Below are 27,976 nucleotides of genomic sequence, written 5' to 3'. Positions count from 1 at the left end.
TATAATAGTTTCCAAGCAATGGTAACTATAACAATGGAAGGATGGTTAAGAAAATTACAGCCCATTCATGAATATCATACAGTCTTATAAAATGTTTGTGGGCCTATGGCCCAGTGTAGAGAATGACATCATCACCACCACTGCAGCTATTACCAGGGCCTGCACTCAAGAGGAAGATGCTCTAAGAAAAAGATACCCACCATTTCCTGACTATCACAGCTAGGAGAGTGCTTGCTAGAGACATATCCTGTAACTTTGCAAATGATGCTACATTTTAAATTAAGAAATGTGACCTTCATGGATTAGAAGAGGGCCCTCCTATCATAACAGTGCTCATCAGGGAAGAGGGACTCAAATAGCAGAGAATGATCAGACTCTTCACCAAGAGCATTAACAGAATATTATTCGTGGTTTTTATCGCTCATGAAGTGTCAAGAAGGTTGTGTGGAACTTGAGATTGGATAAATATCATGGATCATCTCATCTCAACCTACTGGGCTTTTGCTTTATTTGTGGCCCTTCTGTCCCAGAAATTTGTAGAGTTTACAGAACAAAGAGAAGGCTGTACTAAAGACAAAGAAGGGTCAATGCACACGTATGCCAAGAACTGCTAGCTACTGGGGCAATGACATTGTCAGAGCTCAGGTCCCCCTGGGAGCCGGTATGGGTCTGGCCTGTAAATACAATGGAAAAGATGAGTTCTGCTTGACTTTATATTTGAAAATTACAATATGACAGTTTTGTGGAAATCAACCTTTATTTTCATCTGTGGGAATAACTGCTGTGGAATGGGAGCATCTGCTGAGAGAGCAACAGCCAGCACTGATTACTACAAGAGAGAAAATTTTATTCCTGGGCTAAGAGCAGATGGAATGTATGTTCTATGTGTCCAGGAAGCAACAAAGATCATAGCTGCCTATCATAGATCTGTGAAGGGGGTCATGCTGATGTAGCTGCAGACTCACCAATATCCAGGACACAGTATGAGTGATCCTAGAGTCAGTTATCATACACAAGAAGAAATACAAGAAGAGTGACCTCATTATGCTTCTCAAAGATAGAAGAGTAGACAGCAATATAGCCAATGTTGAAGAATTAAAGGACATTGATGTTGAAGTGAAGAAACAAATTGAGAATATGGTCCAGTTTGCAGCAGTTGATTATGAACTAACTTTAGAAGAATTAAGCCATCAATCTACACCAACAATCCACCTTTTAAAGTTTATGGTGTGAATCAGTGAATCAAGTTTAAGTGGGTCATTTAAAGGAAGACTGTAAATTCATCATTATGTCTTCAATGAAACATTCATAGTCAACTTTAAGAGATTTTGTGGTCTCAACTTTAAAAGGGCTAAAACCCATAAAACAAACAAAGCTTTGTGAATGTGTTTATGCTATGCTATAAAATTAGGTTTAAAATTTTGGGGAAAAAAATGTAATGGGTTCCAAAGGTTGAGTGATGCAGTGGAAAGCACAATGTCTTCCCTACATCCCACAGTTTCCTAATTTCCCTCCACAGAAGCAGACATGTTACCAGTCTCTTCTATATTAAGAAATGATTTTTTTTTAACTGAAACAAACCAACGAATGTTTAAAACTCTAGCTCAAAATGTTTAAAGGAAAAACTCACAAATTCTTACATTCAGAAAAACATAGAGGAAGAAATATAAACACTATGTAATTAACATGACCCAAGTAGCAGATGATACAAAGGTATACATTTGGGAGTTAGGAGGCATTGCGTCAAATTTCTGGGAAGATAGAACAGGAGACTTGACATGTAGGGTAGGAACTCTCTCATATCTGTACTTAGACAAATAACTCATCCTAAAATAAAATCCAATCCTTAAGGCAAGAAGAATTCTTCCCTCTTCTGTCAGTGAGTCACAAAGCTGTCTTGAGCTGATTTTGTCTATCAAATCAGAAGACACAGCACTTTTCTCCTGTCATGGCAATTACATAAATATGTTTTATAAACAAAAGTTATTATAATAAGAGGAATCCTCTAATATGTTTTTAAGTAACAAACTATATTCCATAACTGTGGAGTCAAACTCCTGCCTTTTGCTTCCTGACAATGTTACTCAACTAATTTGTTCTCCAACACAGAAATAATGACCCCTATAGTGGGCTATCTACTGCAGCTATAACCCTGCAGAGAAGGGGAGAGCTTCTAAAGATCTAAGAATAAATGTATTGAAATACAACTTTCATTCTTATCCCTCGCAGGGAAAAAAATAAATAATCATCTTCATTATGACTGCCACCATAAACTGAGGTACCCTACAGTGACTTGCTTACAGATGAAAATTTCCAAAGGGATGGAATAGCTGAGTCACTTTAATTAAGTATGTCATATATAGTCAGTGAAAGAAAATGATATAATATTATGAAAGTCATCTATTTCTGTAGTCTGTTAGGAGTTCCAAAATGAATTAACATGGTTGCTGACTCGGAAAGTGATTTTCACATACTCAGATTTCTCTCTTAAAGCATTTGGATACATTCTTTTTCTGGGATTAAGTTAAGTAACATCTATGCACCAACTGAATCATTACTGTAGGTCATGCTCTAGGAACAGTTCAGTTGTTTACCTTACAAAGTTAGCTTTCACTAGAATGGACTAATTGAGCTGTAACATTCTCTTGGGCTTTATGCTGGTTCCTAAATTTAAAATTGAAACATCAGTTGAAGAAAACTAGGTACAACCTAACAGCCTATGTAATTTAACTACAAATATATTAAGTTACATGCATTAGTTTCAGAACAAAAAGAATTGGAAAAAAAAAAACTCTATAAAATCAAATGAGATTTTTACTGAAAAAGTCTACAAAATACCCTCAACAATAAGATAATTTAGACCCCAAAGAAGCTGCCTATACTAAACATAAGACATAATAGTAAAGCTGGGGGAGGGAAACGGGGACTTCAAAATACCTAAATAAAAAATGAGCTAAATTTCAAATGACAAATTTAAGAATTGCTCACTTGACTAACAATATTATTGGAAATAAATGACTGCATTAGAAAGAATCTTATATACCAGGAAAAATAGGTAACATTGATTGAATCCTTCCTATGTGCCAGATTCTATATAAAGTCCTTTACATGTATTATTAACTCATTTGATTCTCACACCCCTCCTATGAGGTATTATTACTATCCCCACATTATAAACAAGAAATCTGAGGCACAGAGAGGTTAAATTACTTGCCAGAAGTCACCAAGTGAATAGGAAGAAGAACCAGGGCATGAACCCACACAGTGATCTCTTAAACTGCAGTCCCTAACTCCCCCCTCTAACCTCCCAACTCTTAACCAGTCTACACACTGTCTTTTTAATTTTAGTTCAATTTCCCATTTCACAGATGAGGAAACTCTGTCCCTCAAGGTAGACAGAAAATTCATTCAAGGCTGAAAACTATTTTTTTAAGTAATCTGCCAGCCCAAAGTGGGGCCTGAACTCACGACCCCAAGATCAAGAGTTGCATGCTCTACTGAGCTAGCCAGGCATCCCGAGGCTTGAGACTATTTAATAACAATACTAGTACTAGGACTCAGGTTTCCTATTTACATTCTGCTTTCCTATTTCACATTGGGCTTTTCCTATTTTCCTGTCATTTTTCCTATTTTACAGTGAGCTTTCCCCATATTTTGTCTTTAAAAAAAAATAATTTGGGGGCACCTGGGTGGCCCAGTCAGTTGAGCGTCTGATTCTTGATTTTGGCTCAGGTCATGATCCCAGGGTTGTAGGACCAAGCTCCATGTTGGGCTCTGCGCTCAGTGTAGGGCCTGCCTGGGATTCTCTTTCTCTTTCTGCCTGTCCCTCCCCCCTGCTTGTGTGCTCTCTCTCTCTCTAAAATAATAAAAATAAACAAATAAATAAAATGATTTGTTTTTCTGTGTATACTTACTGTTGAAGTCAGGAGAGTACAATAAAGTACAGAAGAAAATTAAAATCATTCCTCCCGGCTTCCAAGAATAACCCATGTCAACATTTTAACATACTTCTTTATATGCAATGTAAGACCAACACTCTGCTTCCCTACCCCATATTTTCAAAGAAGTTTAGAGACATAATTTATATATAGTTGTATATTTACTTGACTTTTTCATTTACGTCATTATTTTTCATGGTATTAAATATTTTTGAAAATATGACTAGCAAATGACATTTCATAAATTTCATTAATTTAGACTATATATGGTAAATTCTTGCAATTACTCTGTGATGAAACTGTTATACCTACATCTTTTTGCAACATCGCTGATAATGTTCTAGATTAGGTCCCTAGAAATGACATTACTAAAATTAAAGGGTATGACAATATCTAACAATTATGGGGTTAACACTATTGCCAAATTACTCTAAGCACTTCACAGATATTTGCTTGTTTAATCCTTGCAACAGAGAGAGCAAGGGACCCCATAAGAGAGGGAATGAATGCCTAGAGAATAAGTGACTTGCCCAAGATCATACAGCTAAAAAGTGACAACCAGGATTGTCTACCTCACACCCAGGTAGTGAGGCTCCAGGATCCATGCTCTTAATCACTATGCTGGCCTATTTTACTTACACACTTTTTCAATGTGATGTGAAGTCTCCTAGAAGTTTTCTACGAATGTACAAATATCCTCTCAGGAACCTGTAGTTTTAGTAAGCATCCCAGGAGATTCTAAAATTTGAAAGCCACTATCCTGATCTAAAAATTTTAAAAGAGAACATTTAACGGCACCTGGGTGGCTCAGTCAGTTGAGCTTTCAACGCTTGATTTCAGCTCATGTCATGATGTCATGGCTGTGAGATCAAGCCTGCACTGGGATCTGCACTATCAGTGTTTGGGATCCTCTCTCTCTGCCCCTCCCCTGAATGTTGTGTCTGTCTGTCTGTCTCTCTCTCTCTCTCTCTCTCTCTCTCTCTCTCCCTCTCTCTCTCTCTCTCAAAATAAACATTAAATAAATAAATAAATAAATAAATAAGAACATTTAACAAAGCCTTCTCACAAAACCTCTGATAGTTACATTGATGTTTGATGAAACAAACATTGATGTTGGATGAAAGAACCAAGTAAGAGAGTACTCAAAAATGATTAAAATAAATCTTTATGACCTTGGATTAGGCAATAGCATCTGAGATATGACATAAAAAGCATATAAATGAAGAATTTTAAGATCACTAAAAATTACTTGAAAAATAAAAGGTAAGCTGAACTTCATCAAAATTAAAAACTTCTCTGCTATAAAAGACACCATGAGGACAAATACTATGTTATTCCACTTACATGAGGCACTTAGAATAGGGAAATTCATAGAGCCACACAGTAAAAATAGAGGAGTTATCAGGGACTGGGGTAGAAGAAGACGGAGAGTTATTGTTTAATGAGTACAGAGTTTCTGTCTGGGGTGATGGAAAAGTTCTGAAAATGAATAAAGGTGATAGTTCCACAGCACTGTGAATGTATTTAATACCAGTGAATTGTACCCTTAAAATACTAAAAAATAGTAAATTTTATGTTATGTATGTTTTACTGTAATAACAAAAAAGGCACCATCAAAACAATCTATAGAATGGAAAAAAATTTTTGAAATCACTCAGCTGATAAGGGAATTATATCCAGAATACACAACTCAACAATAAAAAGATAAATAACATAATTTTTAAGTGGGAAAAGGACATGAACATTTCTCCAGAAAAAACAAACAAACATACAAATAGCCAGTAAGTACATGAAAAGATGCTCACAACATTATTAATTAGGGAAATGCAAAACAAAAATCAAAGTGAGGTATCACTTCATACTAGCTGGCTACAATAAAAAAGACAATAACAAGTGTTGACCAGGAAGTAGAGAAATCGAATCTTCATACACTGCTGGTAGAAATGTTAAATAGTATAGCCACTTTGGAAAACAGTTTGGCGGTTTCTTTAGACATTAAATATGGAGTTATGATATGACCCAGCAATTCTATTCCTAGGTATATAACCAAGAGAGCTGAAAACAATGTCCACAAAAAAACTTGTACATGTATGTTCACAGCAGTATTACTCATAATAGCCAAAAAGTAGAAACAACCCAAACATCCATCAACTGAGTATGTAGTAAAAGTGATAAATGAAATATGGTATATGCCTACAATGGAATATTATTTGGCAATAAAAGGTATAAAGTACAGATACATGCTACAACATGGATGAACCTTGAAAACACCAGAGTGAATGAAAGAAGCCAGACACAAAACTCCACATGTTATATGATTCCATTTATATGAAGTAACTCCTGGATAGGCAAATGTATAGAGGCAGAAAGTAGATTAATGGTTGCCAGAGGCTTGAAGAGGAGGAAATGAAGAGTGATTGCTAAATGGGTACAGTTTCTTTGGGGAGCAATAAAAATGTTCTGGAAATAAATAGTGGTAATAGTTGTAAATTTTGTGAGTATACTGAAAACCACTAAAGTGTAAACTTTAAAAAGTTAAAAAATAAACTAAAAATACATTTAAGAAATTCATGATAAGTACATAAATTTTGGAATAAAGCTCTTAGAAGTAGTAATTTAAGACTGTAAATATGTGAATTTTGAGAGAATTAGGGAGGAAACTCGACAGGATAAAGTCTGCACAGACAATGGAAATAAAGATAGAAATGTCAAAACTGTCGAAAAGTTAAGAACTAGAAAACTACAATGTCAGGCAAACAAAAGTTTTAAAAGTTCTATTAAAAGTCACATTGAGGAAGACAGAAAAGTGAGTTTCAGAATAGAGAAGAAACAAAAGAAATAACCACCAAAACAAAATCATTCAATGTCTAATATAACATTAGACATTAAATAACTGTCTAAGTAGTTCCTTGATGATCTTGAAAAATACTTTTTAAGTTTACCTGTTAGTAAAGAAGAGGCCAAGATACATATATGATCTAAATTTATAAAATTAAAGGAGATATGTACAAATTTCACCAAATGTAGAGCATTAGTAATTCAGAACAAAACTCAAATTTAACCAGAATACTTTGGGGCCATATGATAGCATTTGCTTTTACACAGCAAACTTACAGGACAAGAGGAACTGAATTATGTTGGATTACCTGTCAACAAATCAGAAACATTCCAATTTGTCCTAAATAGGCTGAGGTAATAATGAAAGATGGATGATGGTACATGAGGGCTAGAATGTTAGCTTCGTAGAGTCAGGGACTTTGTTTTGGTTAGAACAGTGTGGGGCACATAGGAAGTGCTCAGTGATGGCTAAATCAATCAACAGGATTTTGAAATCTGTAGAATACTATGTTTATGTTTTGGGAATTCACATGTAGATTAAGGAATTCTACACATCTAGAAACGGAATTGTAATGTATGAAAAGCCAGAGATATAGGACTAGAGTTTCAGAGCATGAAAAGAATTTCTCTTTAAATACCACACTGACTAGGGGCGCCTAGGTGGCTCAGTTGGTTAAGCGGCCGACCTCGGCTCAGGTCATGATCTCGCAGTCCATGAGTTTGAGCCCCGCATCGGGCTCTGTGTTGACAGCTCAGAGCCTGGAGCCTGTTTCAGATTCTGTGTCTCCCTCTCTCTCTGCCCTTCCCCCGTTCATGCTCTGTCTCTCTCTGTCTCAAAAAAAATAAAATAAAATGTTAAAAAAAATTTTTTTTAAATAAATAAATAAATAAATAAATACCACACTGACTAGAGGTAGATAAGTCTATATAACTTGCTTGTGTCGTTAAATACTTAAACATATTCATAAATCTCTATTTTTTACATTGTCAGTATAACAGAAAATATAATGGCTCCATAAACTTCTAAAAAATTAACTATTTAATGGTAAAAATAATTATATATACATAGAATTCATCATAGACAAATAAAAGGAATACATAATATAGAAAATAAAATCTAAAGACAAAGATAAAATTTAAGTAAAATATAATAGACAAAATCAGTATCTACAAGATCTAAGAAGAAAACATAAAACCATGTTAAAACCTAGACAGTACTAACTCTAGAACAATGAGCACAGAAGACAAAGTTCCCCACCTTGAAAGAATTCAAGATAACAGAAAAGAAAAAAACTATAATGACAATCCCATAACAGAGATGAGAACAATTTCTAACAATGACCAATTTGGCTAAAGACATCCTACTGTAAAGCATTAGTTTTTCATAAAAAGTTTCTATGCCTGTCACATAAATACTAAAATCAATACCAACAAAAGGTATTTACATAAAAATATCACTAACAAGTTTGCATTTAAACATTTAATTAACATAATTATGGCAAAATTTTGTTTCTTAAATCAAAGTACTCTATTGTTAGAATGACAAATGGCACTATTCAGTTATTTCACTTTTCTTTTTAAACAAGATACGTGCAGGCAACAGACATGCAATTAAAGCTGTAGTTCAAATTCAAACAATTCACTTTGAACATACCAAAAAGATATCCCACTAAAATATCCTGTCATACTTCTCACATTTGAATACGATTTTAGATTCACCTCAGTTAAGGACTTTATTTAAAATCTAACATATCTGGGGCACCTAGGCGGCTCAGTCGGTTAAGTGTCCAACTCTTGATTTAGGCTCAGGTCATGATCTCATGCTTCATGAGATGGAGCCCCTCATTGGGCTCTGCACTGACAACATGGAGCCCGCTTGGGGTTCTGCCTCTCTGCCCCTCCCCTATTCATGTGTATGTTCTCTCTCACTCTTTCTCTCTCTCAAAATAAACTAAAAATAAACATTTAAATATTAAAATGTCGGGATGCCTGGGTGGCTCAGTCGGTTGAACGCCCCATTTTTGGTTTTGGCTCGGGTCATGATCTCACATTTCATGGGTTCAAGCCCCATATCCGCCTCTGCGCTGACAGTGTGGAGCCTGCTTGGGATTCTCTCTCTCCCTCTCTCTCTGCCCTTCCCCTGCTTATTCTCTCCTTCTCTCTCTCTAAATACTTTAAAAAAGAAATAATAAAATAATAATAAAATAAAATCTAAAATATCAAGCAAAATTTAAGATGAAATGCCTTTATAGAGTTTCAACTCTAAAGTTTAGTAAAGAATGTAAACTGGTTCAAGTATGAGAGATCTCTTTTATTAACTGAAATTAACAATTTGTGAGTACTTAATGTAAGCAAATTTAGATGCTATGCCATAAAACTTAAGGTATTTTTTGAGTTTTCCATTGATAGAGTTCATTTGATAATTTTTGAAAATCATATTGAAAATATTGAAATGAACTTGTAAATAGTCATAACATAGGAAATTAATCATACCTTAACTTTTATTTTGTTCTCAAACTGTTTTTCAAGACCCTGAGAAATTTACACTCAGTTTCAGGCATGTTATCTTAGAAGGAGAGCTAGATTTACAACAAGGAAGTGACAGTGCAGATTCTGGGTTTTGACATACATGCTTTACAAGAGAAAACATTGTGCAAGTTAAAGACTACTAAGGTTTAGAACTGCAACACATGCTAAATAAAATGGTACTTTTTTTTTTTAAGTAAGACTGCTGCTATATACTTACACTGAGCCAAAACTCACAAAAAGCCATTCCTCCAAAGTCTTCTTTCCCTGCCCCCCCATCCCACTCAAAATAAATTTTTCCATCCTAGAACCCATATAAAATGTATTTTTAAAATACATTTCAGTACATCTTTATTATCTTTCATTTATGAATAAAACTCTGTGAAACTGAAAATATTTTATTTGATCCCTTTGCTCCAGAATAACTTAATTATGTTTTTCTATTAAATTTAGAGTGAATTTTGAATATTTCTTCTATACTTAAAATCAGATACTTAATTTCTAACTACATACTTCATAAAAACAGTTCCAAGGCTGCCTGGGTGGCTCAGTTGGTTAAGCATCCGACTTCGGCTCAGGTCATGATCTAACGGTATGTGGGTTTGAGCCCCACGTTGGACTCTGTGCTGACACCTCAGAGTCTGGAGACTGCTTCAGATTCTGTGTCTCCCTCTCTCTGTGGCCCTCCCCCATTCACACTCTTTCTCTCTCTCTCAAAAATAAACATTAAAAAAAAAAAAAAAACCAGTTCCACATACATGACCTCATTTTACATGGTATAAATTCAGAGGAATTATTAGTCTTAAATATTTAATTAATAATTTCTTGCTATCTTCATTTTTACTTTATGTTGAAACTACATTTTAATCATTACATATTCAGCACTTACCACAAAAACAAGAATGTAAAACTGAAAAACTATTGTAAAATTACATGAAATGAAAATAAGTGACCAAACTAACATAAAATAGAATTTGATAATTCGCAAAATGTATCTCTCACTGCAAAAATATTTAAATTTGATCAGTGTTTCCATTTTTTTTTAAATCTTGGTTTATAAGTTCCTATAACCATTCTTTAATAGTTAAGTGTTCATCAGGATAGATACAAAGACATTTAACCCTTTCGTTGAATACTATAGGATATGTGCTAAAAATTTAATTTTGTCCAAATATAAAATAACTATCAATCATTCACAGATTAACCAGTCCTTAGAGTGTCTCTCATTCATACACTTTGGACATAGCAAGAGCTGGATATATATCCAGCTGTCAGTTACACACACACACACACACACACACACACACACACTTTGCAGATGTAATTTTTTTGTACCAAGAGAAATGCAAAGATAAATTCCTAGCTGTAAAACCTCAGAATATCAAAGAGTTCTAGAGGGCTGGAGGCATCAAAATTCCAGACTTTAAGATGTATTACAAAGCTGTAATGATCAAGATAGTATGGTACTGGCACAAAAACAGACACATAGATCAATGGAAAAGAATAGAGAACCCAAAAATAGACCCACAAACATATGGCCAACTAATCTTGGACAAAGCAGGAAAGAATATCCAATGGAATAAAGACAGTCTCTTCAGCAAATGGTGTTGGGAAAACTGGACAGCGACATGCAAAAGAATGGACCTGGACCACTTTCTAACACCATACACAAAAATAAGCTCAAAATGGATGAAAGACCTAACCGTAAGACAGGAACCCATCAAAATCCTAGAGGAGAAAGCAGGCAACAACCTCTTTGACCTTGGCTGCAGCAACTTCTCACTCAACATGTCTCCGGATGCAAGGGAAACAAAAGCAAAAATGAACTACTGGGGCCTTATCAAGATAAAAAGCTTCTGCACAGTGAAGGAAAACAATCAGCAAAACTAAAAGGCAACTGACAGAATGGGAGAAGACATTTGCAAATGACATATCAGATAAAGGGTTAGTATCCAAAATCTATAAAGAGCTTATCAAACTCAACACCCAAAAAACAAATAATCCAGTGAAGAAATGGGCAAAAGACATGAATAGACACTTTCCCAAAGAAGACATCCAGATGGCTAACAGACACTTGAAAAAATGCTCAACATCATTCATCATAAGGGAAATACAAATCAAAATCACAATGAGAGACCACCTCACACCTATCAGAATGGCTAAAATTAACAACTCAGGCAGCAACAGATGCTGGTGAGGATGTGGAGAAAGAGGAACCTTTTTGCACTGCTGATGGGAATGCAAACTGGTACAGCCACTCTGGAAAACAGTATGGAGGCTCCTCAAAAAATTAAAAATAGAACTCCCTATGACCCAGCAATTGCTCTACTAGGTATTCATCCAAAGGATACAGGTGTGCTGTTTCAAAGGGGCACATGCACCCCAATGTTTATAGCAGTTTATATAGTTTATATCGATAATAGCCAAAGTACGGAAAGGGCCCAAATGTCCACTGACTGATGAATGAATAAAGAAGATGTGGTGTACATACACACACACACACACACACACAATAGAATATTACTCAGCAATCAAAAAGAATGAAATCTTGCTATTTGCAACAGCGTGGAACTAGAGTGTATTATGCTAAGCAAAATTAGTCAGAGAAAGACAAATGTCATATGACTTCATTCATATGTGGAATTTAAGATACAAAACAGATGAACATAAGGGAAGGGAAGCAAAAATAATATAAAAACAGGGAGGGGGGCAAAACATAAGAGACTCTTAAATACAGAGAACTGAGAATTGCTGGAGAGGTTTTAGGTGGGGGAAATGGGCTAAATGGGCAAGGGGCATTAAGGAGGACACTTGGGACGAGCACTGGGTGTTATATGCAGGGGATGAATCACTGGATTCTACTCATGAAATCATTACTGTACTATGTGCTAATTTGAATGTAAATTAATATATACATATTACATTTTATATATATTATACATATAAAAGTACCAGAGAATATCATCTATGCTACTGAATTTCTAATGTGTGGAATTACAAAATTTTAACATTCCCATACATTTTTGACATCTGGGATTCACGTCCCATTTGCACAAATTGTATTTAATGCAATACGATACCAACATACATTTAAGTCTACTGAAAAATTAATGTGGATAAGGAATGCCTAACCTAGAAGACTTTTCTCCACATCGCACCACCCACCAAAGTCTCCCCAGAATTACCAACAACTAAAACTGGAGAAAAAAAATTACCATCATGGAAATGTACATACACATATCTTTTACATGGTAATCTTTTTTTTTAATTTTTTTTAATGTTTATTTATTTTTGAGAGAGACAGAGACGGAATGTGAGTGGGTTAGAGACAGAGAGAAAGGGAGACCCAGAATCTGAAGCACGCTCCAGGCTCTGAGCTGTCAGCACAGAGCCCGATGCAGGGCTCAAACTCACGAGCTGTGAGATCATGACCTGAGCCCAAGTCGGACGCTCAACCAACTAAGGCACCCAGGTGCCCCTACATGGTAATATAGGTAATCTCTGCGTCCACTTATTCAAGCACTGTCAGAGCTGTAACACTCACTATTTATAGCCTTTTACCCATTGCCAGTGAGCTTCCATACCTACTACTCCACTAATAGCCCAGCTTTTAATACTTATACTCCCTATAAAGTGATATTTTAGTGCTGTTAATAATTGTCTTCTCAAAAACTCTCCCTTGCCTTGTATCTCACAAACCCAATCTTTCCTGATCCTCTTTCTCTGGCTGTTCTCCCAACTGTTTTCTTTTTCCCTGCCAGCTATTTCAATGCTGATCATCCCCAGGGTTCTCTAGTCTCTACTTTTCTAGAGATGTACAAACTTCCCTGGGAGTATATTTCCTACTTCACTACTTTGGTTGATGACTCCCAAATCTGTCTCCCTCCATACAGATGATTTTGTTGCACTCCCGTTTGTTTCTAACTGTCCTTTCTACTATATCACTCTACCAGGTCTCCTTGCCTCTAGGCAATATCTTCCACATTATCACCAAGACTGCTCCTCTAAAAACAAAGATCTAACCATGTGATTCTTTTGAAATTTTTTCGAACTCCTCACCACCAGTCCTAAAGGAAAAAAAATAGCATAACATTAAAATCCTTCATGATTTGAGGGGCGTCTGGGTGGCTCAGTTGGTTGAGTGACTAACTTCAGCTCAGGTCATGATCTCACAGTCTGGGGGGTTCAAGGCCTGCATCAGGCTCTGTGCTGACAGTTCAGAGCCTGGAGCCTGCTTCAGATTCTGGGTCTCCCTCTCACTCTGCCCCTCCCATGCTCATGCTCGCTCGCTAGCGCTCTCTCTCTCTCTCTCTCTCCCTCTCTCTCAAAAATAAAAACACTAAAAAAAAAATTAAAATCCTTCATGATTTGATCCTAAACTACTTTGTCTGCCTCATCTTCTCTTCCTTCCCCCATATTATGTTATACAAAATCACTAAAAGTTTCTCAAACAAGGGGCATCTGGCTGGTTCAGTTGGTATAGCATGAGACTCTTGATCTCAGGGTGGTGAATTCAAGCCCCATGTTGGGTGTAGAGATTACTTTTAAAAAACAAAGTTTCTCAAACAAGCTACCTTTTTTTTTTTCCTTCATGCTATTAACTCATGCTATTTATTGATATTGCCTAAAGTGTACTTCCCCCTCATGTGCATGCTAAAATCTTGTTCTTCTTTTAGGACTTGTTTTAGATGTCACTTCTGGTGACATTCTGTTCCCTCCTTCATTGCCTTATTAATCGGTCATCCTAGCCTCAACATTTCTACTGCAGTTCATTTAAATAGCACCTCTCTTAGCAATTATTTCATTGTACTGTTGTAATTATCTGTATACATGTCCGTTTATGTAGAATCACTAAAAGCAGGGATCACCTCTTGTCACCCCTGTATCCCTGTCAACTTGCAAATATGCCATACAGTAAATGCTTAATAAAGAGATGCTCAATAAGCAAATGCTATGTAATTTATGTCACTCTCTACCTACTCTAATATTTGACCCCATGAAATCATATATCCCAGAGTTTTATCTGAAAATATGATTAATGTAGATTCAGTCCATGACAAAGCAGATGAATCAGCAAGATAAAGTAGACCAAAGAGATGTTTGGAAAAAAACATTTATGAATAAATCCCATAATTCAATGTCAAATGTCAGAATTATTCACAAAAGACAGTAAGTAGTATATCAATGATACAGTCTTCTATCTGCTTAAAAGAACACTACTTCAAATTATAATTTCTTTATGTCTTACTTTTCTCATCTGAGAAATACAAACCATTTACCTTATGAATATTACAACACTCAAAAGGGAATGAAAAACAACTTTATTTTTGTTAAAATACATTCTTGTTTGATAATTCCCACAGGTAGATAATTTTCACTTTGAGTTGGGAAGTAAGCAGAATGTAGTAAAACATATGACTGTGTTCAATTATTCCACTGCTTCTTCCTCTATGAACATTAAATTACATTTCCTGCTCAACTTCATCACACTTGGCCATGTGCATTGCTTTGGGCAATAAAATGTGAATAGAAGTGACATGTGCCATTTCTGAGCAGAAGCATTCACTGTAACTCCATGGCTATGCACAACTCTTGTCCCTCTACCACCAGAACATGTCCCAGACAGGAGCTGCTCCTCTGGCCTGAATTCCAGAAAGGAGAACAACTGTGGATGGAGCAGCCACCTACTTAAACATGTAACATGAGCAAAAACTAAATCAAGTGAGGTCTTGGGTTGTTCATTACCACAATATAACTAGTATAAACTAACTGATACACTGAATTAGATGCTCCTCCTCTATAATATCGTTAACACCCAGGCATATGCCACTATAATATTATACTACACTCAAAGGTTTTTTATTGTTTTGTTCAAATAGACTTATGATTTCAAGAAGTCAGACATTTGTTTTTTCATCTTTAGCACTGGGTAGAAGACTGATAAATATTTGCTGAAAAAATTATAGAGGTACCTATCATATATTTTCCAATAAATGAAGCTAGTTACTGAAATTTTTGAAAATGTAATATAAAAATAACACATTGCAAAGAAAGGCTGAAGAGATCAAAATAACTTATAGTGTAAAAAGCTGAAGAGATTTCATGGCCATTTGTTACCTGATCTTAGGTAGAGTATCTTAACATTTTCCTAAAAGTTTCCAGCAATATGTTTATCAAAGATTCCAATAACACCATTTAAACATATTCTATTGATAACCAGAAGGTAAGAAGTGTAGAAGTCCAAGTTCATGCACTATAAAATTCATGTTTCCTCACAGATCCATAGTTACATATATGTTTTAGACACATATATTTACATATATGTTTAAAACATATATTTTATTTCTAAATAGTTCCTATAGTGATGGCTGACCCAGAAAACTGACAAATAAAAATCCAGAAGAACCAACACATTACAAAAATGCACTAATTCAGTAATTTTAAAACATGCTAATACAAAGTCACCTAGCACAGGGGTAAAAAACTTATAACCTCTAATGCCTCTAAGTGCATAATTCTATTAGTAAATATAACCAGGTCATTAAGAAAAGGTTTTTTCCTCTACTCTATTTAAGGTGACAAGGAAATGTTTAATCACTTTAGAAAAATTTCCACCCAAAAAATTATTTGGTTGTAAAAGGTGTAGATTTTCAACTCATCAGAAAATCCTGTTTTCTGAAATGACTCATTCCCTGAAGCTATCAAGAAACTATGGCATAATTATAAATGGCATAATCTCTAATCTATTAAAATATATTTGAATTTTAAATTTTATCTAGATGGAGATGTACTTCAAATTCCCTAAACTCAAGTAAACACTTATGTTTGCTAAATCTTGCTAGCATTTTATTCTATACTGGAGTATATTCATTAAAAACCTTTGGGGCGCCTGGGTGGCTCAGTCGGTTAAGCGTCCGACTTCGGCTCAGGTCACGATCTCACAGTCCGTGAGTTCGAGGCCCACGTCGGGCTCTGGGCTGATGGCTCAGAGCCTGGAGCCTACTTCCGATTCTGTGTCTCCCTCTCTCTCTGCCCCTTCCCAGTTCATGCTCTGTCTCTCTCTGTCCCAAAAATAAATAAACGTTAAAAAAAAAATTATAAAAAAAAAACCCACATACAGTGATAGAATAGAAATTTTAATATTAAGTTGATATTACAAGGTCTTAATCTCTGTGATTTTCCTAAACACTTGTACAATTTTTATTCTAAAGCACCTAAAATTATAACAACAGTTTGAAAAAAGTTATACGCTCATTTTACAAGTAAACTTCACAATGACAATTATATAGTTTTTTTAATAAAAATTTTTTAATGTTTATTTTGAGAGAGAGAGAGAGAGAGAGAGAGAGAGAGAGAGAGAGAGAGAGAGAAAGACAGTAGGGGAAGGACACAGAGAGAGGGAGACACAGAATCTGAAGCAGGCTTCAGGCTCTGAACTGTCAGCACAGAGCCCAATGCGGGTCTCAAACCACCAGATTGTAACCTGAGCCAAAGTGGGAAGTCGGATGCTTAACTGACTGAGCCACCCAGGTACCCCTAAGCAGTTCACAAACATCATTAACCAAAAGTCATACAGGATCTTTTGTATATGGGTTTTTTTTCTTGTTTTTAAGTAGGGGCTTTTAGCTGATATCAGCAGTCTAAATAGGAAAATAAATGCCAGAGGCACGTGGGTGTCTCTGTCAGTTGAGTGTCTGACTTCCGCTCAGGTCAAGATCTTGAGGTTTGTGAGTTCCAGCCCCATATCGGGCTCCCTGCTGTCAGTCAGCTTGTCAGCGCAGAGCTTGCTTCAGCTCCTCTGTCCCATTCTCTCTGCCCCTCCCCCACTTGTGCTCTCCCAAAAAATAAATTAAAAAAAAAAAAAAAGGAAAATAAACGCCTATGACAAAAATCACCACCTTATTCTACTTAATGCAGAAATGCATGATTAAGTTAATATATTTTTGCTTCTCAATATTCCCTCAAAATAGCATAGTCATGCAGTCAACATGATCTTCACAGATATTAACAACTTACAGATTTTAAAATGTGAATAATTTAGAAGTATTAAATCATAATCTCTGGGGGATAATTAAACCATAATCTCTGGGAGGCATCAATGTGTTTTAAAAGCTCCAGACGATTCTAATATGAAGCTGAGGTTACAAACTGTATATTTCTTTCAATGTCCCTACAAAATATTAACTAAAAACTTTTTCTTTCAATTTAATTCTGGACCAGATTTTAAGGGAGTAGCTTTAAACATTTCCTTAAAATAGTATAGATTTATACTCTTAATCTCCATTTCAATTTCTGGAGATTTTGATTTAAACAGTAATTTTTATCATGCTTATAAAATGTGTCTTAATAAATCAAGTTTTAAAAAGAAAAAAAGGACAGTTTAGCCATTTAAACACTAACACTATTTTTTGCTTTAAATTAAATGATGTCAGATAGCTCAAAGTCACAGTACCAAAGCACTTTTTAAATCACACTATTTAATCAACTGTTTAAATATATGGTCATATTATTAACAAAAAGCTTTCTCATGAAAATAAAAGTTCTGCTGGGGCAGCTGGCAGGCTCAATTACAAGAGCACGGAACTCTTGATCTCAGGTTCATGAGTTCAAGCCCCATGCTGGGTATAGAGATTACGGAAGGAAGGAAGGAAGGAAGGAAGGAAGGAAGGAAGGAAGGAAGGAAGGAAGGAAGGAAGGAAGGAAAGAAAGATAGAAAGAAAGAAAGAAAGAAAGAAAGAAAGAAAGAAAGAAAGAAAGAAAGAAAGGAAGGAAAGAAAGAAAAGAAAGGAAAGAAAGGAAAGAAAGGAAAGAAAGAAAGAAAGAAAGAAAGAAAGAAAGAAAGAAAGAAAGAAAGAAAGAAAGAAAGAAAGAGAAAAGTTCTGCCTACAGATGTACAACATCCAAAAAAGACAGGAGATAATCAAAAAATAACTGAAATAACACTGGAAAAGAAGAAACTCTGAAAGGGTTTTGGGTATTTAACTGAAAAAGTCCTCTTTGAACATAATTGATAGCATAGTATTTCCAAAATTTCTCTATCTCAAGAGATACTAGACCAAATCTCCTGAAAATGGAAATATTCTATAGCCAACAAATAAGTAAATATGAGTCTCAAAAGGACATAGTCTGAATCTACCTAAAAGAGCCATGTTGGGGCACCTGGCTGAGTCTGAGTGTCTGAGTCTTGATATCAGCTCAGATTGTGATCTCACAATCATTAGATTGAGCCCTCCATAAAGGCTCTGTGCTGAGCATGGGGCCTGCTTGAGATATTCTCTCTCTCTCTCTCTCTCTCTCTCTCTCTCTCTCTGCCCCTCCCCCATGTGTATACATACACATACGTTCTCTCCCTCATGAATGAATGAATGAATGAATGAATAAATAAATAGGCCAGGTTAAACATGCCTTCTTTTTAACTTAATAAGTTAATGTTTATTTATTTAGAATAGGTGGTATAGTTTCAAGGTTCCAGAAATACTAAAAAAGTTATATACACTGAAAAGTCTTCCTGTCATCCTTATCTCATAAAGACAGTTTCCACCCTACCGTACTTCCACATAACCAGGTTACTAACTCCTTTATGTATAACCCTTCCAGATTTCTTTATGCATAAACAAATAAATAACAAATATGAATTCTTATTTTCTTTCTTTTGCACAAAAGGTAGATTATTGTGTATATTGTGCTATGCCCTGTTTGTTGTTTTGTTGCTTGACAATATATCTCATTCTTTTTAAAGATTCTTCAATGAAGTAGAATCTCAGAAAGTCAGTCCATTTAGTTTTATACTTTATAACTTATAATCCTCTTATGCTCATCCCAATAAAGACACACATAATATAGCTGCAATAAGAAATCTTTGGAATTTAAAAATCTTATGTGACATTGCTATTTTTTTAATGTTTACTTATTTTTGACAGAGATCCCTGAGCAGGGGAGGGGCAAAGAGAGAAGGGGACAGAGGATCCAAAGTGGGCTCTGTGCTGACAGTAGAGAGCCTGATAATAGGGCTCAAAATCACGAACCATAAGATCATTACCTAAGCCAAAGTTGGATGCTTAACCAACTGAACCACCCAGACACCCCCTGACATTATTATTATAAAGAATTTATTGAAATATGGAATGCATACAAAGAAGTGAACAAATCAAAAGTGTATATAGCTTGATGAATCACCACTAAGTGAACACACCTTTATAACTAACCACCACCCAGGTCAAGATATAAAACATTACTAACACATCATCTATCTGATTTTTTAATATTTTATGATCTATTAGTATCTAAGACACATGTTAGAGAAATTTAATAGTACTGACTTCCTAAACTTACATTAGGGATACAGATTATGGGTTTCCTTTTCAGTTGGCTTAACCTGTTATTTATTTTAATGAAATAGTTCATATATACAAAAATAAACAGAAACATAGCAGTAAGAACTAAAGAATATTAAAATAAACTTTCATGTACCTAACACCCAGACTGAGAAGACCCCTGCCTCTCCCAGAAGGGCAGGCAGTATGGCTTAATAGTTAAGAGTGCAGACTCTGGAGCCAGACTGCCTGGGTTTGATTATAGGATTTACTTCTTATTAGCAGAATGATTTGGAGTAGTTAAGATTTTCTGTACCCTTATTTATAAGCTCCTTTATTCAGAAATGAGAACAATAATAGTGCCTGCTTCACAGCACATACTCATTTAATTATGAGAATTAAATAAGTATATATTTATAAAGTATTTAAAACACTTTACAGTATATATTATGTAATATTTAGCTATTTTTATATCCATTCTCTGCCTCCCTCTCAAGGAAATATTCATCATTCTATTACTATATAGGAAGTAACATATATATATATATGAAAAAGTATCACGATTTCTAAGTTCTATATTAACTGGCATCATAGTCTAAGTATTCCTTTGCAACTTACTTTTTTCACTCAACATTTCTGAATTCATCTGCATTGATAATGTACAGCTATTGTTTATTCATGTTCACTCTTGCACAGTATTCCATGGTATAAATTAACAGAAGTACTTACATATTCATGTTGATAAACATCTGGGTTACTTCCAGTTTTTTGCTATTACAGAAAATACTATGAAAAACTGCTTGAGGGGCATCTGGGTGGCTCAGCTAGTTAAGTGTCCAACTTCAGCTCAGGTCATGATCTCACTACTCATGATTTTGAGTCCCGTATTGGGCTCTGTGCTGACAGCTCAGAGCCTGGAGCCTGTTTCAGATTTTGTCTCCCTCTCTCTCTGTCCCTCCCCAACTTGTGCTCTATCTCTGTCTCTAATATAAACATTAAACGTAAAAATTTTTAAAAAGTTCTCTACCTCTTCCTCTGCCCTTTCCTACTTGTGTGCACACATGCTCTTTCTCTTTAAAAAAAAAAGTGCTTGAACATGTCTCCTGATGCAGATATAAAAATGTTTTTGTAGTGTATACACTATACTTAGGTAAAGAACTGCTATCTCATTAGGTATACACAAGCATTATAATAATGTCAAATTGTTTATCAAAATAGTTATATTAGAGCATTACATACTTTTATTAATAAAGAAAGGTCTAAAATCAATTATTTAAGCTTCCAATTTAAGAAACAGAAGAGAATATCAAACAGAAAAAAAGCAGAAAGAAGCATATAATAAAGGTAAGAACATAAATCCATGAAAGAGAAAACAGAAAAATAACAGAAAAAAACATATTTAAAATAATTGAATATTTAACATCAATAAAGTTGAAAAACTTCTGGCTATAGTAATAAAACAAAAAAAGAGAGAAAAGACACAATACTGGGAATGAGAGAGGTAACATCATTATAGAATCTAGAGATACTGAAAGGGTAATCAGGTAATGTTATGAATAATTTTATGCCAACTGACCCAACAACTTCTATGAAATAGATAAATTTCTTTAAAGACACAAACTATCAAAATTAACTCTACAATAAATAAGTAACCCGAAAAGCTCTGTATCTGTCAAAGAAACTGAATTGATAGTTTAAAACTTTCCACATGCAAATAAATAAATAAATAAAATACAAACCTACATGACTTCATTAGTGAATTCTACCAAGTATTTAAGACTAACCTTTCATGAATAGATATGCAAAAATCCTTGACAAAATTTAAGCAGATCACATCCAGTAGCATATTAAAAAAATACAGTATAATCAGGTGGAGTTTATTCCAGGAATGCAAAGTTGATTTAATATTCAAAAGTCAATCAGGGTTTAACTCATCAAATCAATAACAGAGCATGGGAGTTCCTCTACAGTGTCGTCCATATTTGATATCATCCAACTTTTTTTTAAATCAAACTCAACACCCAAAAAACAAATAACCCAATAAAGAAATGGGCAAAAGACATGAATAGACACTTTTCCAAAGAAGACATCCAGATGGCCAACCGACACATGAAAAAATGCTCAACATCACTCATCATCAGGGAAATACAAATCAAAACCATAATGAGAGACTAACCACCTCACACCTGTCAGAATGGCTAAAATTAACAACTCAGGCAACAACAGATATTGGTGAGGATGTGGAGTACGAGGAACCCTTTTGCACTGCTGGTGGGAATGCAAACTGGTATAGCCACTCTGGAAAACAGGATGGAGGCTCCTCAAAAAATTAAAAGTAGAACTACCCTATGACCCAGCAACTGCACTACTAGGTATTTATCCAAAGGATACAGGTGTGCTGTTTCGAAGGGACACATGCACCCCCATGTTTACAGTAGCACTATCGACAATAGCCAAAATATGGAAAGAGCTCAAATGTCCATTGACTGATGAATGGATAAAGAAGATGTGGTGTGTGTGTGTGTGTGTGTGTACACACACACACACACACACACACACACACACACACACACACACACCGGAATATTACTCAGCAATGAAAAAGAATGAAATCTTGCCATTTACAACAACATGGATGGAACTAGAGCGTATTATGCTAAGCAAAATAAGTCTGTCAGAAAAAGACATGATTTCACTCATATGTGGAATTTAAGGCACAAAACAGATGAACATAGGGAAGGGAAGGAAAAATAATATAAAAACAGAGATGGAGACAATCCATAAAAGACTCTTAAATACACAGAACAAACTGAGGGTTGCTGGAGGGAAGGTGGGTGGGGGGATAGGTTAAATGGGTGATGGGTATTAAAGTGGGCACCTGTTGTGTTGATTACTGGATGTTATATGTAAGTGATGGATGAATCACTAAATTCTACTCCTGAAACTAATATTACACCGTATGCTAAGTAGAATTTAAATAAAAACTGGGAACATTAAAAAAACTAAATTAAATTAAAAACCACAACAAAAATAATAAAGGCAGAAGAATGTTTTGTTTTTTCTTTTTTAAGTTCATTTATTTATTTTGTGAGAGAGAGAGAACAAGTGAAAAAGGGGCGGGGGCGGTGGAGACAGTATCTGAAGCAGGCTCTGTGCTGACAGCAGAGAGCCCATCACAGGGCTTGAACCCACAACCTGTGAGATCACGACCTGAGCCAAAGGTGGACACTCAACAGACTAGTCGAGCCACCCAGGCACCCCTAGCCAACTTTTTAAAGTTTATCCCCTCAGTAATCTGCACACAGCACGGAGCTCAAACTCACGACCCTGAGATCAAGAGTCTCTTGCCCTACTGACGGAGCCAGCCAGGCACTCCAAAATTATCCAACTTTTTAAATGAGCATAAATGGAACTGAAGGTTTAAGTTTAAAATTTCCTAGTTATGCTGAACATCTTGCGTTAGTTTATTGGTCATTCTTATTTCTTCTGTGAAATTCTTATTTGTGTTAACCATTTTTTTTCTCTTGGGTTGTGTCTTTTTTGTTAATTTGAACAAATCCTTTCTATATTCTAGACACTTATCCTTTATACGTGATGTGTTTTACAAATATCTTCCCCTAGTTTTTTTTCCTTCTTCACTTTTTTCATTCTTAATGAAAAAGATAATTTTAATGTATTTGCATTATCAAACTTTTATTTCAATTATGCTTCTTTGTGAATTTTTTATAATATATCCTTCCCTACCCCAAGGTCATAAAGATATTTCACACTCTCTTCCAAGAGGCTTAAAAAAAAAAAAAAAAAGGGCAGAGGCACTTGGGTGGCTCAGTCTGTTAAGCGTCCGATTCTTGATTTCGGCTCAGGTCATACCCTCACAGTTTGTGGGATTGAGCCCTGTGTCTGTGCTATTGGCACAGAGCCTGCCTGGGATTCTCTCTCTCATCCCTCTCTGTTCCTCCCCCCATTCTCTCTTTCTCTCTCATTAAATAAACAACATTAAAAATAAATTAAAAAGACAAATTTCTAAAGTTAGTAGTACTTCTAGAATTTCTTTGGAGATGGGACAACTAGGTAGCATTGGCTGAGCATCTTACTTCAGCTCAGGTCATGATCTCACAGCTGGTGGATTCAAACACCATGTCAGGCTCTGTGCTGACAGTTCAGAGCCTGGAGCCTGTTTCAGATTCTGTGTCTCCCTCTCTCTCTGCCCCTCCCCTGCTAGTGCTCTGTCTCTCTCTCAAAAATAAGCAAACAACAAAAAAAATTTTTTTCAGAATTTCTTTGGAGAAACGTAGTATGTTGGTAATAAGTGTTTTAACCACCTACTAAATACTAGGCATTGCACCTATATTGTAGGGCTACAAGGCAGTAAAGCCTATTACACTTACCTTTAAGAACATAAATTATTTTTATTATTATTATTCAAGAACTAAGGCAGCATAACATAATCAAGTGTTAAGTTTTATGATAAACATGATCAAAGTTCAAAATATTATGAAAAGGAATTAGTGAGAATTGTGGCAATCAGTAAAATCCCATGAAGAAGAGCATTAAACCTTCACTTAATTCTGACTTAGAATAACAACAAACACTAGAATTTATCTAAAACATACTGATATTTAAAATAGCCAACAGAGGGGCGCCTGGGTGGCTCAGTCAGTTAAGCGACCGACTTCAGCTCGGGTCACGATCTCGGGGTCTGTGAGTTCGAGCCCCGCGTCGGGCTCTGGGCTGATGGCACAGAGCCTGGAGCCTGCTTCCGATTCTGTGTCTCCCTCTCTCTCTGCCCCTCCCCCGTTCATGCTCTCTGTCTCAAAAATAAATAAACTTAAAAAAATAAAATAAAATAAAATAAAATAAAATAAAATAAAATAGCCAACAGAGGGGCAAGTGGGTGGCTCAGTTGGTTAAGCGTCCGACTTCAGCCCAGGTCATGATGTCACAGTTCCTGGGTTCAAGCCCCGTGTCGGGCTCTGTGCTGACAACTCAGAGCCTGGAGACTGCTTCATATTCTGTGTCTCCTTCTCTCTCTGTCCCTCCCCTGTTCATGCTCTGCTTCTCTTTCTCTGCCTCTCTCTCTCTCTCTCTCAAAAATAAACATAAAAACAATTTAAAAATAATACTATTTAAATAATAAAAATTTTAAAATAATACTATTTAAAAATAGTCAACAGAGGGGCACCAGGGTGGCTCAGTCAGTTAAGCGTCTGATTCTTGATTTCAGCTCAGGTTGTGATCTCCTGGTTCATGGCATCAAGTCCCACATAGAGAGCTCTGCGCTGAAAATGTGGGGCCTGCTTGGGATTCTCTCTCTCCCTCTCTCTTTCTCAAAATAAATAAATAAACATTTTAAAATAATAAAAAATAAAATGGCAGCTCTTTCTGCCCACAGGTCCTGTCCCCATGTTTTAATAAAATCACCTTTTGTGCACCTAAATAAATAAATAAATAAATAAATAAATAAATAAATAAATAAAATTTAAAAATAAAAAATAAAACAGCCAACAGATAAGGGCGCCTAGATGGCTCAGTGGGCTAAGTGTCCGACTTCAACTAGGGTCATGATGTCATGGTTCTGTGAGTTCAAGCCCCGCATCAGGCTCTCTGCTGTGAGCGCTAAACCCACTTCAGATCCTCTGTGTCCCTCTCTCTCTGCCCCTCCCCCACTCATACTGTCTCTCTCAAAAAACAAACATTAAAAAAAAATAGCCAACAGATAAAAACCATAAAGTCTGAATTCATGCAAACTTGCATGTGATAGCAAAATAAAATGGAAAATATAAGTAAAAATGTAAAACATAAACATTATATTGCTTAAGGGCTTTATATAAATCAGATTTACCCAGCTCAACTCTGCACACGACCAGGAAATTCAAAATTCAAAAGCAAAAGACAGCTAGCAGGTTAAGTGAGTTGGATAACAGAATTAATTCCTACTATCAGAATATTACATAGTCATAAAACTGGAGCTATGACATTGATTCCAGAAAAGAGAGTACCCTTTCTAGCAAGTCTTTTTTTTTTTTAATTTTTTTTTTCAACATTTATTTATTTTTGGGACAGAGAGAGACAGAGCATGAACGGGGGAGGGGCAGAGAGAGAGGGAGACACAGAATCGGAAACAGGCTCCAGGCTCTGAGCCATCAGCCCAGAGCCCGACGCGGGGCTGGAACTCACGGACTGCGAGATCGTGACCTGGCTGAAGTCGGACGCTTAACCGACTGCGCCACCCAGGCGCCCCATCTAGCAAGTCTTTTTAAAAGTGACTGAACTTAAAAACCTGAAGAGTTTTTTTCCAACCTCAACATTCAGATACGAACACTCTATTTTGTTTTGGGGCAATAATATTTTGAAAGCAGGACTTAAATATCAGAATTCAATACTTTATAAGTGAAGCATAGCAGGTAATAGGTTATCAGTAGGCCTATAACAAAACAGTCATTTCAGAAAATAATTCTTAAAATTTATAATTTACTAGCACACCTAAACCTCTAAACTGGTAAAATGACAAAGCAATAATAACAAAAAGTAATAAAAGTAGGAAGGAATAACGACTAATTTTTACAACACAACCACATAATATTTGAAAGTGCTTTTTAATCACTTTCTCACACATTAACAGTTTACCTATTGTTATATCAGCTTTCAAAACAGTTGCAGCTAAAACAAAGGATAAAATTTTGATTCAATTCTCAAATCAGGTCACTGGTGAGGGAAGTGGGAGGGAAGAATTATTAAAAGCGAGTACAATGCCAATAAACTTAACTGATGCTTATCTGAAAACTGCCTCCACAACTGGCAATTATGAACCAAAAACTCAGCTTAGAGCATCAATTTAAAATGGTAAGACTAGCACTACCACATAAGGTTTATGTTTCAAAATGTTTTTCTACTGAAATTCTAATATATGTTCTATCACTTAACAGCTGCCTCTGACTTGGACATTCACATGCATTATTTTCTTCATCATTATATTTGTAACTTCATTCATTTTTCATTTAAATATTAAATCTGTATTTCTGGGAATATCAGAAATGGTATTTAAGTGAATTTATTCCAGGGGCGCCTGGCTCAGTCGGTTAAGAGTCCGACTCTTGCTCTCAGCTCAGGTCATGATCCGACCATTGGTGAGATCCAGCCCAGGTTGGTGAGATCGAGCCCCGCGGATCTCTGCACTGACAACGTGGAGCCTGCTTGGGATTCTCTCTCTGCCCTTCCTCTCCCCCTCCCTCAGAATAAGTAAACTTAAAAAATAAATACATAAATGGATTTATTCCAGAATTTAAAATGACTGACAAAAGAAATATACCTTAAAATGATGAATACAAGCACAATCTTTTCATGTGCCAAGAGAGAAGCAATCTTGAAAATAAGAACTCATACCCTGGAACCTTTAAATCTTGTCTACTCACTATACCTATGAATCCAATCTTCACTTTCCAATCACCCTATTATGAAGTCAGCATATTAAAGCAGATGAGGGTTTTATAACCCACTGTAAAACATATCAGTTTAGTTATTAGAGTTACCTGGGAAGATTAAGGGGCAGTTTGGCTTTTTCCAAAGTTGCATGCAAATCCAAGATTCTTACTTCCAAGGTTTGTGCCTTGGTTCCCTCAATGTTTCTGTCCTACTGCTCCAGCAACCTTTGTACCTCTACAGCCTTCCTGAAATGGAACCTGATTTAGGTTTACCTCTACCATTTAATAGAAACTATCTGGTCAATCCAGTAGTAGAGCTCCTTAACACACAACTGTCTCCTGACTACCTTTCTGGGCTGATGCCTTTTTATGTAGACCTTTTTTGCACCCAGAACATCTGTTATCTTCAACCCTAAATCTTCAGGGTCTAGTTCAAGTCCCCCTTTCTAGACAAACAAGCCTTTACTACCTTAATCATATAGCTCTCTTAATTTCACTTAAAACTTCATTCTTTCCTAATTTGTTCATGGGAGTTAGTTTTGGCTTCCTAATTAAACTATAAGCTCCTCAAAGACTGAAGTAACATCTTTGTTTTTATGTTTTACTATGAACTGCTTCATGAATTTGCGTGTCATCCCTGTGCAGGGACCATGCTAATCTTCTATCATTCTAATTTTAGTATATGAGCTGCCAAAGTGAGCATTTTTTAATTAAAAAAATTTTTCTTTTATGTTTATTTAAGCAATCTTTACATCCAACATGGGACTTGAACTCATGACCTTGAGATCAAGAGCTGCATGTTCCACCAACTGAACCAGCCACGCACCCCTGAAGTAATATCTTAATACCTTCATCATGTCCCATTTGCCTAATGCAGAATATGCACTCTTTCACATGTTCCCTGATTGACTGACTAGATTCTCATCATATTACTCATTCA

General features: G+C 35.7%; 1 protein-coding gene, 1 non-coding gene and 1 pseudogene across 32 annotated transcripts in view; 1 reads left to right on the top strand and 2 right to left on the bottom strand.

Moving 5' to 3' along the window:
• Positions 1-27,976, bottom strand: part of SLMAP (sarcolemma associated protein) — a 150,793-nt gene that overhangs the window by 109,048 nt on the left and 13,769 nt on the right. The gene's annotated exons all lie outside the window — the stretch shown is intronic.
• LOC123381295 lies at positions 471-1,265 on the top strand (annotated as a pseudogene).
• LOC111559610 lies at positions 27,637-27,739 on the bottom strand. The gene has a single exon (XR_002740739.2). It is a non-coding gene; the product is annotated as a U6 spliceosomal RNA (small nuclear RNA).

The sequence above is a fragment of the Felis catus genome, chromosome A2 (genome assembly GCF_018350175.1).
Source record: "Felis catus isolate Fca126 chromosome A2, F.catus_Fca126_mat1.0, whole genome shotgun sequence".
NCBI lineage: Eukaryota > Metazoa > Chordata > Mammalia > Carnivora > Felidae > Felis > Felis catus.
This window is presented reverse-complemented; position numbering and strand designations above follow the sequence as displayed.